Here is a 7,356-nt window from a genome sequence, read left to right as displayed (position 1 = left end):
GCGACAGAGGGGACTAGAAATGAGTGGCTCTGCTCTCCATCACGGTGGACTTTCCACTCTATGACAGTTGTCTCATATATGAAACTTAATACTTATATAAACAAGCATGCACTAGAGTTAGACACAGAAAACTAGAGAAGTTGGGCAGTAAAAATGAAAGGATGATAAAGTGAATGGTATGGGGAGGAACTGTGAGTCAAGGGACACATGCCTGGTTTGATAAAAGTTTTAAGGAGAAGAAGACTACTGACCAAGAGGCAAGAAGAAGAGAGAGGTGTTGATAGGTCCAAAGTTACCTATATGAAGGGAGGTCCGTAAACCGTATGCAAGCATATGGGACCAGTCAAAGAAAAGGTTGGAGAAATGTGTTCACCAAGTAAAGGACAAAGGTGCCATATGTGCTTAATTAACCAGAATGCTTCTGAAATGAGGAGTTTTGGATAACTGAAATTTCAGATATGTAACTTATTTTTTCACAATCCCCAACCCCCTCCATGGTTGAAGTGTTAAGTCAAATACATTAGTCCATTTTATGAGACCACTTGAGGCCACTCAGATTTCTGTTCCTGTCCTGACTCTATCATGGACTAGCTCTTTGGCCTCGGAAAGTCACCTTACCTCTCAGGACCTCATCACCATATCTGTAAAACAAATGGTTCCAGGATGTCAAAGATTCCCAGATTTTGCATGAAAGAGTCACCAGGGGCTCTTATTAAAGAAATAAATCCCCAGTCCTTAGACCCACTGAAACAGGATCTCAAGAAGCAGCAGTTGGACCATGGAATCTGCTTCATGTCACCTGGCGAGTTGGAAAGCTCTCACCACATGATCTCTAAAATCCCTTCTATTGTTATTATTTTTTAACATCTTTATTGGAGTATAATTGCTTTACAATGGTGTGTTAGTTTCTGCTTTATAACAAAGTGAATCAGCTATACATATACATATATCCCCATATCCCCTCCCTTCTGCGTCTCCCTCCCACCCTCCCTATCCCACCCCTCTAGGTGGACACAAAGCACCAAGCTGATCTCCCTGTGCTATGCAGCTGCTTCCCACTAGCTATCTATTTTACGTTTGGTAGTGTATATGTGGCCTTGTCACTCTCTCACTTCGTCCCAGCTTACCCTTCCCCCTCCCCGTGTCCTCAAGTCCATTCTCTATGTCTGCATCTTTATTCCTGTCCTGCCCCTAGGTTCTTCAGAACCATTTTTTTTTTTAGATTCCATATATATGTGTTAGCATACGGTATTTGTTTTTCTGTTTTCGACTTACTTCACTCCGTATGACAGTATCTAGGTCCATCCACTTCACTACAAATAACTCAATTTCATTTCTTGTTATGGCTGAGCAATATTCCATTGTATATATGTGCCACATCTTCTTTATCCATTCATCTGTCAATGGACACGTTTGTCGCTTCCACGTCCTGGTTATTGTAAATAGAGCCGCAATGAACATTGTGGTATGTGACTCTTTTTGAATTATGGTTTTCTCAGGGTATATGCCCAGTAGTGGGATTGCTGGGTCGTATGGTAGTTCTATTTTTAGTTTTTTTTTTTTCTTTTTTCTTTTTTTTTTTTTTGTGGTACGTGGGCCTCTCACTGTTGTGGCCTCTCTCGTTGCGGAGCACAGGTTCCGGATGCGCAGGCTCAGCGGCCATTGGCTCACGGGCCCAGCCACTCCACGGCATGTGGGATCTTCCCGGACCGGGGCACGAACCCGTGTCTCCTGCATCGGCAGGCTGACTCTCAACCACTGCGCCACCAGGGAAGCCCTATTTTTAGTTTTTTAAGGAACCTCCCTACTGTTCTCCATAGTGGCTATATCAATTTACATTCCCACCCACAGTGCAAGAGGATTCCCTTTTCTCCACTCCCTCTCCAGCATTTATTGTTTGTAGATTTTTTCATGATGGCCATTCTGACTGGTGTGAGGTGATACCTCATTGTAGTTTTGATTTGCATTTCTCTAATGATTAATGATGTTGAGCATCCTTTCATGTGTTTGTTGGCAATCTGTATATCTTCTTTGGAGTATTGATTACATTCTATGATTCAGCTTTCTCACTGGAATAAGCTTAAAATTTCTAAAGCAACTGCATCTCTGTTTGATGGACTGGAATCACTGAGAATATCAGATACATTATAAGGATCTGTAGCTTTCCATGGGGAAAAAGCAGAAGAATGGATAAATGCACTAACTCCGGGTTACCCTCTTTTGAATATAAAATTTAATAGATGAGGGACTTCCCTGGTGGCGCAGTGATTAATAATCTGCCTGCCAATGCAGGGGACACGGGTTCAAGCCCTGGTCCAGGAAGATCCCACATGCCGCGGAGCAAATAAGCCCATGCACCACAACTACTGAGCCTGTGCTCTAGAGCCTGTGAGCCACAACACTATTGAGCCTGCGTGCCACAGCTACTGAAGCCCGCGCACCTAGAGTCCGAGCTCCACAACAAGAGAAGCCACCGCACTGAGAAGGAAGAGTAGCCCCCACTCGCCGCAACTAGAGAAAGCCTGTGCAGCAACAAAGACCGAACACAGCCAAAAGAAAAAAAAAATTAATAGATGAGCTCTCTGATGTCAGCTTCTAAAATTCTATCTGCCAGAAAAAATCTCTATAACCAATGTGTCTGTATTACAAATAAAAGTCTTGGCATCAAAGAAGAAAGTAATAGATGATGCTATCTTCTAGGGAGAGAGTAGAGGAAAGTGAAACATCACTGTAAGTGTAAGAACGTCACATCATCTCAGTAGCTTTCCCAATAAAATAACAAGTTACCCAGCTGGTCAGAGGTAGAGTGTGGATCTTCCTCCCTGATATTTTAGAATTAAATTTATTATTTTCATCATTCATGGCTCAAAAGCAACGGAGGGATCACTACAATATTAAGTTCAAACTTAATTTTATCTATTTAAAGAAAGAACATGGTTATGATGTTGCAGAGCTATGATATTTTGGTCTTCTACAAACTGAGACAAATAAGGTAAACAAGAGAAGCTGAAAAAGTCTAATGATAAACATAATAATACATTTTCTCCTACCAAACTAATCAAAATTAATTTTAATTCATGTGTGACAAAGTACTTAAATTGTTTTTCCTAAAAATTCATCTTGAGTAATTGGAACCCATCATATACTCCTGCTCATTGTATCCATCTATGTATCTTATATAGAGGGCAAGAGCATACAGTTGTGTGGTTTGTGCACTGCATATGGGCACGAGGCTGATGGGTGAGTGGGGGCTGAAATCCATTCCAAGTTCTGGATACACTACTGGGCTTCCTGGTATCAGTATGTCTTCCCCAAACCTCATTCTGTACTCCCAAGGAGTGTCTTCCGGCTTGAACAAAGGTACTGTCTGAAAATCAAGCCAATGCCATGGTACTTTTTCCACTGGAGGGAGTACCTTTCTCTAGCTGCCATATAAGCTACTAGGGACCTTGTTTATATAGGCTAATTACCAGGTAGGATAGCGGTGTCCATCTAGACTTGAAGTGACCTTGTTTATATACCAGCAAATGTAATATTTGACTCTTCCAGGATGCTGCTGGGGGCAGATTTAACTTAGTAAGTTCAGATGAGCCAAGATTTTACAATGGTGTGACAGATAGTGGGGTAATAATTGATGGTGGTTTTCTAAAAATGTTGCATTCTTTCTAACTAAACGTTATGGTCACTTACAACTTTTTGGAACCTGATGATACAGCTCTTTGGAACCTCTTCTTAAAAAATAATGCCCCATGGGCTTCCCTGGTGGCGCAGTGGTTAAGAGTCCGCCTGCGGATGCAGGGGACACGGGTTCGTGCCCCGGTCCGGGAAGATCCCACACGCCGCAGAGCAGCTGGGCCCGTGAGCCATGGCCGCTGAGCCTGCGCATTAAAAAAAAATAAATAAATAACGCCCCATTTTTGCAAATAAAGGAAACAGAATGATCTTCCATAAGAGATACAATAAGACTCCTAGAAATTAGTTGTCAGCTTAACTTTGATTCCTGACGAAAAGAGTGGTGCATATCATTAATTATTTCGCAGGTCCAAGTGGGTCAATATCTCAGTGTGTGTCAGTAACATTAGAGAGCTATTTTAAATGACATATTATCAGAATCTAAATATAGCAGTCCTGCATAAACTGGACAGAGATCCTCTTTTCTATAATCAGCATTATTAATCAACCACTGAAAGAGCAGAGTAGCCCAGCCAACATCGTGTGGTTGTGAAGAACTGGGTAAGACCTAGCAAAGTCCAAGTAATGCCAACAAGACTGCTTACCCGACTAAATACTTTAAGGTGGCCATGCATTTGGTGTGACTTCAGGGACATAACAAAGGCTTTCGCACCTCCCTCCCTGCTCACCTCTTCTCCAACACTTCATTTATTTGTTTGATGATGCTAATGATCTAAGATTCATATTCACTACTTTGGCTTAAAGGTTCACCTGCTGTTAAAACGCAAATAGTTCTGGGATGGGAGGAACATTCATTAGTTCTCTCTTTCTTTTTTTTTTTTTTTTTTACATCTTTATTGGAGTATAATTGCTTTACAATGGTGTGTTAGTTTCTGCTTTATAACAAAGTGAATCAGTTATACATATACATATGTTCCCATATCTCTTCCCTCTTGCGTCTCCCTCCCTCCCACCCTCCCTATCCCACCCCTCTAGGTGGTCACAAAGCACAGAGCTGATCTCCCTGTGCTATGCGGCTGCTTCCCGCTAGCTATCTATTTTACGTTTGGTAGTGTATATATGTCCATGCCACTCTCTCGCTTTGTCCCAGCTTACCCTTCCCCGTCCCCATATCCTCAAGTCCATTCTCTAGTAGGTCTGTGTCTTTATTCCTGTCTTACCCCTAGGTTCTTCATGACATTTTTTTTCTTAAATTCCATATATATGTGTCAGCATACGGTATTTGTCTTTCTCTTTCTGACTTACTTCACTCTGTATGACAGACAAAGAGAGCACACTTTGATAGGGTAAAGAATGTAAGGGACCCAGAAGGCAGGGAGATGCCAAGGAGACGTGGAAAAGGTAGAGACAGTTTCAGCTGCAATTTCAAGGGGAACTGACTCTACTCCAGAGATCAAAATAACGTTATGTAACTAGCTCTGCATAAGGAGTGGTACTTTGACTTAGAGATGGGTGGGGGCCTGCTTTGATTTCTACTTCCATCTTCAACAAGTCATGTTAATTGGATATGCCACTAGCCCCTCCAAGTTCCAATTTCCTCCTCAACAACTATTTAAGTACCTAATACATGTCAGGCATTGTTTTAAATGAAATCATGATGACAAGAGTACCCATCTTCTAGGATTGTTATGAGAAATAAATGGGGTGATCTTAAAAAGTGCTTGCTATGGGCCTGGCATAGAGTAAGAAAAACCTTATGGAACCAGTAATCATAACAATGATCCCTTATATCTGTGAATCCCTGTACATTTTACAAAGCACTTTCACATTTATTATCCCCTTAAGTGACTTTGTAGGTGGAACTAGCCAGATACTTAGTGTCCCATTTTATAGATGAAGAAACTGAATGAAACTTGGCACAATTCACTTGCTTAGTTGTACTTCCTACTGAAGAGGATTGGCGTCAGTTGGCCAAATACTTTGTACTCATTACTGATGCCTACTTTATAGTTGGAGAAACTCAGGAAGGCTTAGAGAGATTTTGATTTTCTTTTCTGACACTTGTAGTGAAAAAGATGCTTCTAAGAAAAGTATGAGTTGGCCAAAGGCTTGAATGTCTTGGTAAAGGGGTGAAAAAAATTACTTGACATGAAGAAGAGGCTGTTGCACAATTTAATCTCTAATAGATAAAAGTTATTGTAAGGGTCTTGCTGCTCTTCATCCTCACTTAAGTATTGAAAAACTTAAGGAAGGAAGAGATTTAGATTGGAAGTAAGAAAAGATTTGACCTCACCAAAGTTTCTTAAATTTGGGGGAAGCCTATCAATACAGAATTTGGAATCTCTTTCACTAGCTGTATGTAGAAGTCTTGGATGGTCATATAAATTGGAATCCTATTCCGAGGTGGAAAGGTGAACTCGGAAGTATCTTGAAATGACCTCTTCCAAATCTGATTCTATGATTCAGCAAACATTTAGATGACATAGTGTCAGGAGAGGAAAGTTCTAACATTACATTTGTTCCAATCATTTTCAACCAAACAAATACTTGCTTTAAAAGCAGTAAAAGGGCTTCCCTGGTGGCGCAGTGGTTGAGAGTCTGCCTGCCGATGCAGGGGACACGGGTTCATGCCCTGGTCTGGGAAGATCCCACATGTTGCGGAGCGGCTGGGCCCGTGAGCCATGGCCGCTGAGCCTGTGCGTCCGGAGCCTGTGCTCCACAATGGGAGAGGCCGCAACAGTGAGAGGCCCGCGTACCGCAAAAAGCAAAAAAAAAAAAAAAAAAAAAAAAAGCAGCAAAAATGAAATGAATATATTTCAAACATTCCCACTGGACCCTGAGAGTATGTCCCATTCCCTACTGAGCAAAACTTTTTCCATCAGTCAGACTATCCCAAGCCTTTCATTGGCTGCTTGGGAGAAGCGACTGTCAATATTTGGAGACAATAGGTCCTTCTAAAGGATTTTCAACTCTTTGCCAAGCTTAAAGGTTCTGGGAATAAGACTCGTCAATAAATAAACAGGTTATTTGAAAGCATGCGTGCCTTCCACATGCCTTGAATTTTGATTCACATTAAAACCTTCCTAGAATGATTTGAAAATTATTCACTATGGTGTGTAACCTTGCTGAGTTCTTGTTTTTGAATTCAGTAAAACACCATATGTGCCTGTCAACTTTGTGTGGATGTGTGAAAACACTCATTCATCCCTGAAACATGGCCTACTGGGGGATGAGAAACAAATATAACTTCTTTGACTAAGGCTAGGGCTGAGTCTGGGGGAGAAACTTGAGTGAGCGGGGATATAGCTGCCTTCTATTCCGTGGATATTGGCAGAGACACTGAATTCAACTAGAAGGTGTTGAGTTATTTTAACGACCTGCTGTGGTCAGGAAATTGTTTGCTTTTCCCTTTGACTCAACTTATCTTTAACTACATCATGACATTAAACATTACCAGAAAGCAAATGAATTTGGACTCTCAAAAAAAAATCAATGTCATAAAAAAAAAGATGGATGGACTTTTCTAGAATAAAATGCACTAATTAGAAATAACATCCAAATGAAATCTTTGGTTGGATTCCCATTGGACCCCAAGACTATGGTTTTTATAAGACAACTATAACTTTTATGCGTGTTTGAACATTTTCAAAATAAAAATTTGAGGAGAAAACCAAAAAAAAGTCCAGCTCCATCTCTTTAAAGAAATTACCTGGGATTATGCTT

The sequence above is a fragment of the Mesoplodon mirus genome (genome assembly GCF_964341445.2).
Source record: "Mesoplodon mirus genome assembly, chromosome: 4".
Lineage (NCBI taxonomy): Eukaryota > Metazoa > Chordata > Mammalia > Artiodactyla > Ziphiidae > Mesoplodon > Mesoplodon mirus.
The sequence above is the reverse complement of the archived record's forward strand: the minus strand, read 5'-3'. Positions refer to the sequence as shown.